The sequence below is a fragment of the Hemitrygon akajei genome, chromosome 2 (genome assembly GCF_048418815.1).
Source record: "Hemitrygon akajei chromosome 2, sHemAka1.3, whole genome shotgun sequence".
NCBI classification, from domain to species: Eukaryota; Metazoa; Chordata; class Chondrichthyes; order Myliobatiformes; family Dasyatidae; genus Hemitrygon; species Hemitrygon akajei.
The window spans coordinates 168,027,893-168,040,362 of NC_133125.1; the positions used below are offsets into that span (position 1 = coordinate 168,027,893).

At 43.0% G+C, this 12,470-nt stretch overlaps 1 protein-coding gene and 1 long non-coding RNA gene across 6 annotated transcripts in view; one reads left to right on the forward strand and one right to left on the reverse strand.

The window, feature by feature from the left end:
* Positions 1 to 12,470, reverse strand: part of LOC140718375 (discoidin domain-containing receptor 2-like) — a 136,311-nt gene that overhangs the window by 63,020 nt on the left and 60,821 nt on the right. The gene's annotated exons all lie outside the window — the stretch shown is intronic.
* LOC140718393 (uncharacterized) overlaps positions 1 to 12,470 on the forward strand; it is a 45,465-nt gene that overhangs the window by 868 nt on the left and 32,127 nt on the right. For both annotated transcript variants that reach the window (XR_012096677.1, XR_012096678.1), the window contains exon 2: positions 4,842 to 4,963. This is a non-coding gene — a long non-coding RNA (uncharacterized lncRNA). The remainder of the gene's footprint in view (positions 1 to 4,841; positions 4,964 to 12,470) is intronic.

Genomic DNA, 12,470 nt, shown 5'->3' on the forward strand with positions numbered 1-12,470 from the left:
ATACAGAGTACTTGAATAGTAGCATCCTTGAAAGTGAGTCTGTATAATGTGGAGTCATAAACATAGAAATTTACAGCACTTTGCAGGCCCTTCTGCCCTCAATGTTGTGCCAACCATGTAACCTACTCTAGAGACTGCCTAGAATTTTTCTGCCATATAGCCCTCCATGTACCTATCTCAGAGCTCTTAAAAGCCCCCATTCCATCCACTTTCACTACTGCCACTGGCAGTGCATTCCATGTACCCACTGCTCTTGTGTGAAAAACTTTACCCTGACATCCCCTCAGTACCCATTTTCAAGCACCTTATAACTATGCCCCCTTGTGTAAGCCATTTCAGACCTGGGAAAAAGCCTCTGGTTATCCACACGATCAATGCCCCTCATCATCTTGTACACAGTTCAGAGCTTGTAGACGGTAAACTCTAAATTTTAAAACTCTAAACTTTTTAAATTTTAAACTGTAAATAGCAGATGCAGGAAGGGGAGGCATATTGAAGAAGAGCATCTTTGGTGGTAAGGAGATCCCTCAGTAGCTCTGCTGGGGCAGGCAGGGGAGGTGCTCTGCCACAATGGTAGATATGGTCTTTGGGCTAACAGGTAATAGGATAACAGAGGAATCTGGACTGAAGAAGGAAGAGAGTCTCTGTCTCTCTCAATAGACAGTAGGTGCAGGAGTAGGCTATGCCCTGCTAGCCAGCATCGCCATTCACTGTGATCATGGCTGATCATACACAATCAGTACTCTGTTCCTGCCCTCTCCCCATATCCCTTGACCCCGCTATCTATAAGAGCTCTATCTAACTCTCTCTTGAATGCATCCAGAGACTTGGCCTCCACTGCCTTCTGGGGCAGAGCATTCCACATATCCACCACTCTCTGGGTGAAAAAGTTTTTCTGCATCTCTGTTCTAAATGGCCTACCCCTTATTCTTAAACTGTGGCCTCTAGTTCTGGACTCACCCATCAGCGGGAACATGCTTCCTGCCTCCAGTGTGTCCAATGTCTTAATAATCTTACATGTTTCAATCAGATCCCCTCTCATCCTTCTAAATTCCAGTGTATACAAGCCCAGTCACTCCAATCTTTCAACATATGACAGTCCCGCCATTCCGGGAATTAACCTTGTGAACCTACGCTGCACTCCCTCAATAGCAAGAATGTCCTTCCTCAAATTTGGAGACCAAAACTGCACACAATACTCCAGATGGGGACTCACCAGGGCCCTGTACAGCTGCAGAAGGACCTCTTTACTCCTATACTCAATTCCTCTCGTTATAAAAGCCAGCATGCCATTAGCTTTCTTCACTGCCTGCTGTACCTGCATGCTTGCTTTCATTGACTGATGTACAAGAACACCTAGATCTCATTGTACTTCCCCTTTCCCTAACTTGACTCCATTTAGATAGTAATCTGCCTTCCTGTTCTTGCCACCAAAGTGGATAACCTCACATTTATCCACATTAAACTGCATCTGCCATACATTTGTCCACTCACCCAACCTGTCCAAGTCACCCTGCATTCTCAAAACATCCTCCTGACATTTCACAGTGCCACCCAGCTTTGTGTCATCAGCAAATTTGCTAATGTTACTTTTAATCCCTTCATCAGGAATGTCAGGAATGGACAGGAGGAGGAGTATAGGAAACTGATACAAGACTTTGTGATATGGTGCAACTCAAACTACCTGCGTCTCAATATCACCAAGACCAAGGAGATGGTGGTGGACTTTAGGAGATCTAGGCCTCATATGGAGCCAGTGATCATTAATGGAGAATGTGTGGAGCAGGTTAAGACCTACAAGTATCTGGGAGTACAGTTAGACGAGAAGCTAGACTGGACTGCCAACACAGATGCCTTGTGCAGGAAGGCACAGAGTCGACTGTACTTCCTTAGAAGGTTGGCGTCATTCAATGTCTGTAGTGAGATGCTGAAGATGTTCTATAGGTCAGTTGTGGAGAGCGCCCTCTTCTTTGTGGTGGCGTGTTGGGGAGGAAGCATTAAGAAGAGGGACGCCTCACGTCTTAATAAGCTGGTAAGGAAGGCGGGCTCTGTCGTGGGCAAAGTACTGGAGAGTTTAACATCGGTAGCTGAGCGAAGGGCGCTGACTAGGCTACGGTCAATTATGGATAACTCTGAACATCCTCTACATAGCACCATCCAGAGACAGAGAAGCAGTTTCAGCGACGGGTTACTATCGATGCAATGCTCCTCAGACAGGATGAAGAGGTCAATACTCCCCAATGCCATTAGGCTTTACAATTCTACTGCCAGGACTTAAGAACTTTTTAAAAAGCTATTATTAATGCTTTTTGAGATAGTGATTTAGATGCATATCATATTTTTTACTGAGTTAAGTATTGTATGTAATTAGTTTTGCTACAACAAGTGTATGGGACATTGGAAAAAAAGTTGAATTTCCCCATGGGGATGAATAAAGTATCTATCTATCTATCTATCTAAATCATTAATGTATATGGTAAACAGCTGCGGTTCCAGCACCGAACCCTGTGGTACCCCACTGGTCACAGCCTGCTATTCCGAAAGGGACCCGTTAATCACTACTCTTTGTTTCCTGTCAGCCAGCCAATTTTCAATCCATGTCAGTACTCTGCCCCCAATACCATGTGCCCTAATTTTGCCCACTAATCTCCTATGTGGGACTTTATCAAAAGCTTTCTGGAAGTCCAGGTACACTATATCCACTGGCTCTCCCTTGTCCATTTTCATAGTTACTTCCCCAAAAAACTCCAGAAGATTAGTCAAACATGACTTTCCCTTCATAATTCCATGCTGACTCGAACTGATCCTTCTACTGCTATCCAAATGTGTTGTAATTTCCTCTTTTATAATTGACTCCAGCATCTTTCCCACCACTGACATCAGGCTAACCGGTCTGTAATTCCCTGTTTTCTCTCTCGCTCCTTTCTTGAAAAATGGGACAATATTAGCCACCCTCCAATCAGCAGGAACTGTTCCTGAATCTATAGAACATTGGTAAATGATTACCAATGCGTCCACGATTTCTAGAGCCACCTCTTTAAGTACCCTGGGATGCAGACCATCAGGTCCCGGGGACATATCAGCCTTCAGATTCAACAGTCTATCCAACACCGTTTCTTGCCTAATATAAATTTCCTTCAGTTCATCCTTTACCCTAGTTCCTTTGGCCACTATTACATCTGGGAGATTGTTTGTGTCTTCCCTAGTGAAGACAGATCCAAAGTACCTGTTCAACTCATCTGCCATTTCCTTGTTCCCCATAATAAATTCACCTGTTTCTGTCTTCAATGGCCCAATTTTGGTCTTAACTATTTTTTTGCTATTCACATACGTAAAGAAGCTTTTACTATCCTCCTTTATATTCTTGGCTAGTTTACCTTTGTACCTAATTTTTTCTTGGCGTATTGCCTTTTGTTATCTTCTGTTGCTCTTTAAAAGCTTCCCAGTCCTCCGGTTTCCTGCTCATCTTTGCTATGTTATACTTCTCTTTTATTTTTATACTGCCCTTTACTTCCCTCGTCAGCCACGGTCGCCCCTTACTCCCCTTAGGATCTTTCTTCCTCTTTGGAATGAACCGATCCTGCACCTTCTGCATTATTCCCAGAAATACCTGCCATTTTTGTTCCACTGTCTTCCCTGCTAGGGTATTGTTCCATTGAACTTTGGCCAGCTCCTCCCTCATAGCTTCATAGTTCCCTTTGTTCAACTGTAATACTGACACATTCGATTTTCCCTTCTCCTTCTCAAATTGTAGGTTAAAACATATCATATTATGCTCTCCATCTCCTTCAGTCGGTCAAAATTAACTCTTTTCCTTCTTGGAGAAGAGGCTGGGTATTGCTGGTTGAGAAGGTTAATCTCTTGGTCTGGTTGCAAGCAGGGTCCGACTGAGAGTGTGAGAGGGTTAATCCCTTTCCTGTGCAGTCTGGGTTCTGACTATGAGTGGGAAGTGTTGGGGGAGGGGATCAATCCCTCTGCTGGATACAGGCTGGGAGCCAATGCAAGTGGCGAGCAGTGGGGGAAAAGGGTTAATCCCTCTGTTAGGTACAGGCTGGGGTCCAACTACGAGTTTGAAGCAGTGGGGGAGAAGATTAATGCCTTTGCTAAGATCACAGGATGCCCGAGGTGAAAGACAGAGATGGAGGAGATACAAGGAGGCAGCATTGTTGTCTCCAGGTTGTTCTCTGGATGTAAACTTGCGGTTAGCCTGATCTTACTCGCCTGAGGCAATTGGCGTTCACGCGGAAAGATCCAAAACCATGTATGAGGGCTTAGAAGAGACATGTTCGCAGTCGAACGAGTTTCGACCTGACACACAAAGTAAACACAGTGATAATTTGTGTGAAAGGAACACATCCCAGATTTTCAAGAGTGAAACAGCAAGGAAAAGGGCATTTCAGCCCAACTTGACCATGTTGACCAAGGTACCCACCCAAGATGGGTCCCATTTGCCCATATTTGGTCCACGTCCCTCTAAACTTTATCTTTATACTTATCCAATGTCCTTTAAAATGTTAATAAATGTACGTGCAACAACTTCTTCTGGCATCTCCATATATGGACCACCCTCTGGGTGTAAAACTTGTCCCTTGGGTCATTCTTAAATCTTCTCCCTGTCACCTGAAATATATTCCTTCAGTTCTTTAGTCTCTTTCACTGGAAAAACATACTGTATCCACACATCTATGTCCCTCGTGATTTTATACATCTCTTCAACATCACCTCTCAGTCTCTGACATTGCAATGAATAAGGCCCTACCTAGCCTGCCCAACTCAAGCCTGTAATTTAGGCCCTCAAATCCTGGCAACATTCTCATTAATCTTCTGTGATCTCTTTTCAGCTTAACGATGCCCTTCCTATCAAAGGGGTGACAAAACTGCCCACAATACTCCCGGTCCATCATGGGTCAGATGCCGCCCCCACCATCTTGAGGACATCTTCAAAAGGAGAAGACTCTAGAAGGTAGTATCGATTATTGAGCACCCTCACCATCCTTTTCTTATTTCTACAATCAGAGAGGTGGTACTGAAGTCCAAAGACCTATACAACGTTACTGAAACAGACTCTTCCTCTCAGCCACTAGATTTCTGAATGTTCTATCAACACTACCTCAATATTTTGCTGTCTTTTTGCACTACTTACTTATTTTATATTTCTTATTGCAAATTATGGTAATTTTTTCAAATAAATTCATTACCAAAATACATACATGTCACCATATTCAACCCTGAGATTCCTTTTCTTGCAGGCATACAAAATAAATCCATAACAGAATAAAAACTATAGAATCAATGAATGACCGCACCAACTTAGGCATTCAACCAGTGTGCAAAAGACAATAAACTCTGCAAATACCAAAATAAAGAAAATAATAGTAGTAAATAAATAAGCATACAATAAGTATCAAGAACATGAGATGAAGAATTCTTGAAAGCGAGTCCATAGGTTGTGGGAACATTTCAAAGATGGGGCAAGTAAAGTTATCCCCTTTAGTTCAGGAACCTGATGGTTGAGGGTTCATGAACTTGGTGTGTGAGTCCTGAGGCTCCAATGCCTTCTTCCTGATGGAAAGCACGTCTTGGGTGCTTGGGGTCCCTGATAATAGATGCCGCTTTTCCACAACAACATGTACATGTTCTCAATAGTGGAAATTATAATTTATTTATATTATGTATTTCACTGTACTGTTGCCACAAGGCAACAATGACATAACTATGTCAATGATAATAAACCTGATACTGATTCTGAGGTGCAGCCTCACTGGAGTGCTTCATTATGAGAGAAACAGTAGTCTATTCGGCCCCTCAACTGATTAAGTAAAATGGTTCACCTCATTGCTGCCTTCCAATACCAACTCCTGCTTCACCTGGTACCTAAAAACCTATCTACCTCTATCAACAACTGGCTTCACTGGCACAGAATTCTTCACATTCGTCGATGCCCATGAAGAGATTTCACTTCATCTGTCCCAAATGGTCCAGGATTGTGACTCCAGAATCCAGACACCCCAGCCAAGGAAAACAGCAACTCTGTACTCACGCTAGGCAAACTTCACTTCAATAAAATCCTCTCTTTTTCCTGAGCATTAGCCTCCGCCCAAAGGGAAGTCCCTTTAGAACAGAGATGAGGAGGAATTTCTGCAGTCAGGTGTTGAATCTGTGTAACTCTTTGCCACAGAGGGTCTGTGGAGGTCAAGTCGATGGGTGTATTTAAGGCATATATTAATAGTTTCTTGAGTGATGGAGTGGGTTGGGGTTCATGGGGAAAGTCAGGAGAAATGGGGTTGCTAAACAAATATTGGTCAGAGCAGACTAGATGGGCAGATTGACCTAATTCCACTCCTATAGCTTATGTTTTTTCTCTGAACTCAATTCGTTGCCAAGGATTACTCTTCAAGTTTATGACTTAATCATTTCTTGTAAACTGGTTTCATTCAATAGCTTACAAACCAGCTATTGTTTGGTTCATAATGTTGCATCGCAAGCTATTAAAACCACAACAGGCTCTCAATTTCCTTTAATATCTATCCATATGGGAAAACATCAAATTATGTAATATAGATTAAAATTCCCAGGTACTGCGGTTAGCTTTGGACACAGTCTATATTATTAATTCACCGTTGCTAGCACAGTGACACAGCTCCCTGACTTTTCTCATAACACAGGAGGCCTTTCAGCCCATTGATGCAGATGTTGGTGGTGTTACCTCCCAGGTTTGATCTGGTGCTTGGCCGTGCATTGAGTTTGCAGTCGCCGTATGACTGCGTAGGTTTCCTCCCACGTCACAAAGATGCAGTAGGTTGAATGGCAACTTTGAATTGCCCTTGGGGTCAGTAAACGGTAGGCAAGTTCTGAGAGCTGGCATGAACTCAATGGTCTGAATGATCTTTCAGATTGTAATATTAAAAAGAGCAACCTTTTCCTTTAAAAAAAAGATAACATGCCCTTCCACCCCAAGGTGCCGCACCGTCCAATTACACCCATGTGACTAATTAGCTTACTAACCTGTACACCTTTTGTATGTGGGAGGAAACTAGAGCACCAAGAGGAATCCTATGTGGTCATGGGGAGAACGTGCAAACTCCTTACAGATAACAGTGGAATGTATATTCCTAAACTCACTTCCCCATTCTCTACCACTTTTCCATCTACTCCCTACAGATCCTACTACCCGCCTACACACATTTCAGGAACTTACCGAAGCCTACTAATATGCACACCTCTGGGATGTTGAAGGAAAATGGAGCACCTGGGAGGAAATCCACACAGTCAGAAGGAGGATGTGCAAACACCACACAGACAGCACCAGAGGCCACAATTGTACCTGGGTTTCTGAAGCTGTGAGTCAGTGCCTCTGCCCACTGTCCACTTTAGTGCCAACCCCTCACAACTGCTCCTGACCCAGACCCAGTGAGAAGCCAGCAGCAACTCGCAGTTCTACAGAACACTGGGTAGCAGATGGTTAGGGTGCTTTTGGGATGGGATTCCAAGAGTTTGAACAAGTATCCTGTAGAAGGAGTGGGAGTTGGAGAGGATTACACTGGGGATTTCCAGGGAGCTCAGCAGAAATTGTCCTAACCACTCAAAGCACAGAGAGTTCAGAAAACAAGAATGTTTGGCATTTACACTCACTTACCACTTTATTACATACAGAGTTGAACCTGGTGTGAGCTTCTGCTGCTGTAGCCCATCCATTTAAAGATTCTGTGTATTGTGCATTCAGAAATACTCTTCTGCACACAACTGTTTTAACATGTGGTCATTTGAGTTACTGTCACCTTCCTGTCAGTTTAAACTAATCTGGCCATTCTCCTTTGACCCATCTCTTCAACAAGGCACTTTCACCCACAAGACTGCTACTCACTGGATTTTTTTTTGTACCTTTCTCTAAACTCCAGAGACTTGTGTGTGACGATCCCAGGAGATGAACCGTTTCTGTGATACTCAAACCACACGGTCTGACACCAATATCATTAAATGGTCAGTCACTTGAATCACATTTCTTCCCTATTCTGATTTTTAGTCTGAACAACTAAACCTCTTGACCATGTCTGAATGCTTTTATGCAATGTAATGCTGCCACATGATTAGCTGATTAGATATTTTGCATACTTTTGTCTAGTAGCACTTACATCCACTGTGATGAAATATTTTGAGAAGTTAATGAAAAGACATATCTTGGCTGAAAATGAACTTAGATCTGCTCCATTGTGCCACCTGGCACAGCAGATGCCATTTCTTCATTAACTCTGGAATATCTGGATAGCAAAGATGCATGATCAGGATGCCAACTACAGCTTGGCAATCCAATACCATCATCCCCTCAAGACCAATCAATAAACTTCAATACCTCCTTGTGCAATTGGATCCTCAATTTCCTTACTTGCATACCGCAGTCTGGATTGGCAGCATCTCCCCCACAATTTCCATCAGCACAGGTACACCACAAGGCCGTGTGCTTAGCCCCTTGCTCTACCCGCTTTAAACGTGATGAGGTAAAACACAGCTCCAATGTCATACTTAAGTTTACTATAAACCACTGTTGTCGACTGATGGAACTGTATTTAGGAGGGAGTTGGAAAACCTGGCTGATGCCACTAAGACAACTTCTTACTCAATGCTAGCAAGACTAAGAAGCTGATTATTGACTTCAGCAGGAGGAAACCAGACGTCCATGGCCAGTCATCTGCGGGGGTTCAGAGGTGAAGAAGATAGGAACTTTACATTCCTCGGTGTTATCATTTCTGAGGACCTGTCTTGGGTCCAGCACGCAAGTGCAATTACAAAGAAAGCACAGCAGCTCCTCTACCTCCTTAGGACTTCACAAAGTTTTGGCAAGACATCTAAAACACTGTCAAACTTCTACATGTGTGGTGGAGAGTATTTTAACTGGTATGCAAACACCAATGCCCTTGAATGGAAAATCATACAAAAAATAGTGGATACGGCCCAGTCCATCACAGGTAAAGCTCTGCCCATCATTGAGCACATCTACACGGAATGTTGTTTCAGGAAAGCTGCATCCACCATCAGGAACTCCCACCACCCAGGTCATGCTGTCATGCTGCTGCCATCAGGAATGTAGTACAGGAGCCTCAGGACTCACACCACCAGGTTTAGGAACAGTTATTACTCCTTAACCATCAGGCTGTTGAACCATAGGGGATATCTTCATTTGCCTCACCAGTGAACTGCTCCCACAATCTATGGCCTCACCTTCAAGGACTCTTCATCTCATGTTCTCAATATTTACTGTTTTTTTCTTTATTTTTGTATTTGCACCATTTGTTGTCTTTTGCACACTAGTTGTCTGCTCCATTATGAAGGATCCCACACACCCCTCATACAAACTCTTCTCCCTCCTGTCATCTGGGAAAAGGCACCGAAGCATTCGGGCTCTCACAACCAGACTACGTAACAGTTTCTTCCCCCAAGCTATCAGGCTCCTCAATACCCGAAGCCTGGACTGACACCTTACCGTCCTATTGTCCTGTTTATTATTCATTTTAATGCCTGCACTGTTTTGTGCACTTTATGCAGTCCTGGTCTGTAGTCTAGTGTTTCTTTCCCTGTGTTGTTTTTTTACGTAGCTCAGTCTAGTGTTTGTACTGTGTCATGTAACACCATGGTCCTGAAAAACGTCTAATTTTTACTATGTACTGTACATAACAGTTATGGTCGAAATGACAATAAAAGTGACTTGACTTGACTATTGCTGTGATCTTTCATGTTACTGGATTTATTGATCATGCCTGCAAGAAAATGAATCTCGGGATTGTATGTGGTGATGTACATGTACTTTGATAATAAGTTTACTTTGAATGAAAAATACGTTTACAGGTGTGCCTAATAAAGTGGCCACTGAGTGTATATGGCATTCTTTAAACCCTGGAAAACCTCCTGAGAAAAAGCATCTTCAAGGTACTGAGAATGATCTCAAGACTTAAGACAACATTGTGACAAATTTTAAGTTGCAGGATACTTTCAGGGAGGAAAGACAGAGAGAACTGTGGTACCCAAGGCCCAGACAGTCAAAGGCACAGCTGCCCTTGAATGCAGGGAAGGCTGGAGGCCAGAAACAGAGACTCCAATTCCCCAGGACCTTGTTCACTCAGAGGGGATTACATAATTTTGTTTGCATCATCATTAAACACTCACCATGATGTCAATCTAATCCTTTGAGGGTTCATTTTATTCTTAAGATGTCTTCCACAAGAAACCCCACTTTACCACATTTCACCTTTGACCTCCCACTCCAAGATGTGACAATTGTTCAAGTCCTCAGGATTTTGGTTAAAAAAAGCAGCACCTTACTCAACTATGTTCAGTATCACTCACTCCTCTCTGAAGGTCTTGACCTCTTGTACAACAAGATGGGCTCCTGACCTCACAATCTACCTTGTCATTCTCCTTATCATCTACCTGCAATGCACTTTTTCTGAAACTTTATTCTATTTTCTTATGGTTTTCCCCTTATGCTACCACTATGTTCTGACGTGGTGAAATGATCTGTATGGAAGGACTGTGAAACGAAGTTTCTCTTTGTACTTTTATACAAGTGATAATAATACACCAGTTTACCAATTTTACCACTCCCTTGAACCCAGGTCAACTCCCGCAGTTTGTGAAAAACAGAACATAGAACAGTAGAGCTTTGGAATGGGTTCTTCAGCCCACAGTATCTATTCCAAGCATGACATCAAATCAATCTAATCCCTTTGCCTGCACATGATCCAGATCCCTTGTATACAAATCCAAAATGGAGTACAAATACAAAAAGCTTAAAATGTGAAATAAAAACATCAAATGCTGGAGGTCAGGTAGTATCTGCTGAGTAAAAGACCTTATGATAAGATCAGTATTAATGACATATGAGCACAGCAGTACAGTGCAATACATTAAAGTGACAAAATTATAATAAGAAATATTTATTAAAAATAAGTAATGTAAAAACTGAGGTAGTAGTCATGGTCCATTCAGAAATGTGATGGGGGGAGGGGGGAGAAAAGAAGCTGTTCCTGAAATGTTGAGTGTGGGTCTTCAGGCTCCTGTACCTCCTCACAGTAATGAGAAGAGGGCATGCTCCAGAGGGTGAGGGTCTTTAATGATTGATCCTCCAAGAGGACCACAACCTTGTCATGGTTTGGAGGCTTATGTGCTTCAATGACCCAGACAGCCATGTTGACTGGAATCAGGGCTTTATGCTTTGGCTGTTGATAAGGTCACCCATGCCAAAATGGTAGAGGCCAGACTAAGAGCGGTCCACCGGTCCTCCAGGTTTGGGGGTTCAGCTCAGGGCTAACAGTCCTGACTGGTGAAACAAAACTGTTATGCAACAGCAATGAAGAATCTTTCTACATCTGAGTGGCCAAGGACAGACAGAGATGGAGGACCTTCACTGCTGCCCTAAACGCCAGTGGCATAGCAGGCAGTAGGTTAATGATAGAAACTGCCTTCTCAAGGCATCACCTAATGAAGAAGTCCATGACAGTGAAAGACTAGCACCCATGATTAATCTGGCTGAGTTTGCAAGCCTCTGCAGTTTTGTCCAAGTCTCGGATGGACTCGTGAACCTTGCATTCTACCTTATGATCTTGCAACTTATTGTCTACTTTCACTGGGCTTTCTCCATAGCTGTTACACTTTATTCTGCATTCTGTTATAGTTTTACTTCAATGTACTGTGTAATGAATTAATCTATATGGACAAGTTTTTCACTGTACCCAGTACATGTGACAATAATAAACCAATTCCAGAATTAAAATTGGTCTCTGACTGTGGGGTTAACTTCCTTCATGATTGCTGCCTGACCCAAGCAATCCAACATTTTCTGCTTTTACACTCAGGGGCCACTTCGTTATTAGGTACACCCACTTGTTAATGCAGATATCTAGTCTGCTGAATACGTGGCAGCAACTCAATGCAGAAAAGCATGCAGACGTGCTCCAGAGGTTGTTTAGATCAGACATCAAAATGGGGAAGAAATGTGATCTAAGTGACTTTGAGCATGGAATGGTTATTGGTGCAATACAGGGTGGATTGAGATTCTCAGAACTGTTAATCTCCTGGGATTTTCACACAATGGTCTCCAGAGTTTACAGAGAATGGTGTGCAAAAAAATGCATGCAGGTATTCAAACGCACGTTATTAATGAGAGGGGTCAGGAGGCTAGCCAGACTGGTTCAAACTGACAGGAAGGTGAGGTTAACTCAAATAACTACGCGTTACAACAGTGGTGTGCAGAGAGCATTTCTGAATGAGCAACATGTACCACCTCAAAGTGGAAGCGCTACAACAGCAGAAGATCTCTAACATATACTCAGTGTCCACATTATTAGGTACAGGTGGCGTGTGTATATATATATATATATCATACATAATACTCAAGACATCTTCAAGGAGCAGTGCTTCAGAAAAGCGGCTTACACAAGGGCCCCCACCACCCAGGAGATGTCCTCTTCTCATTGTTA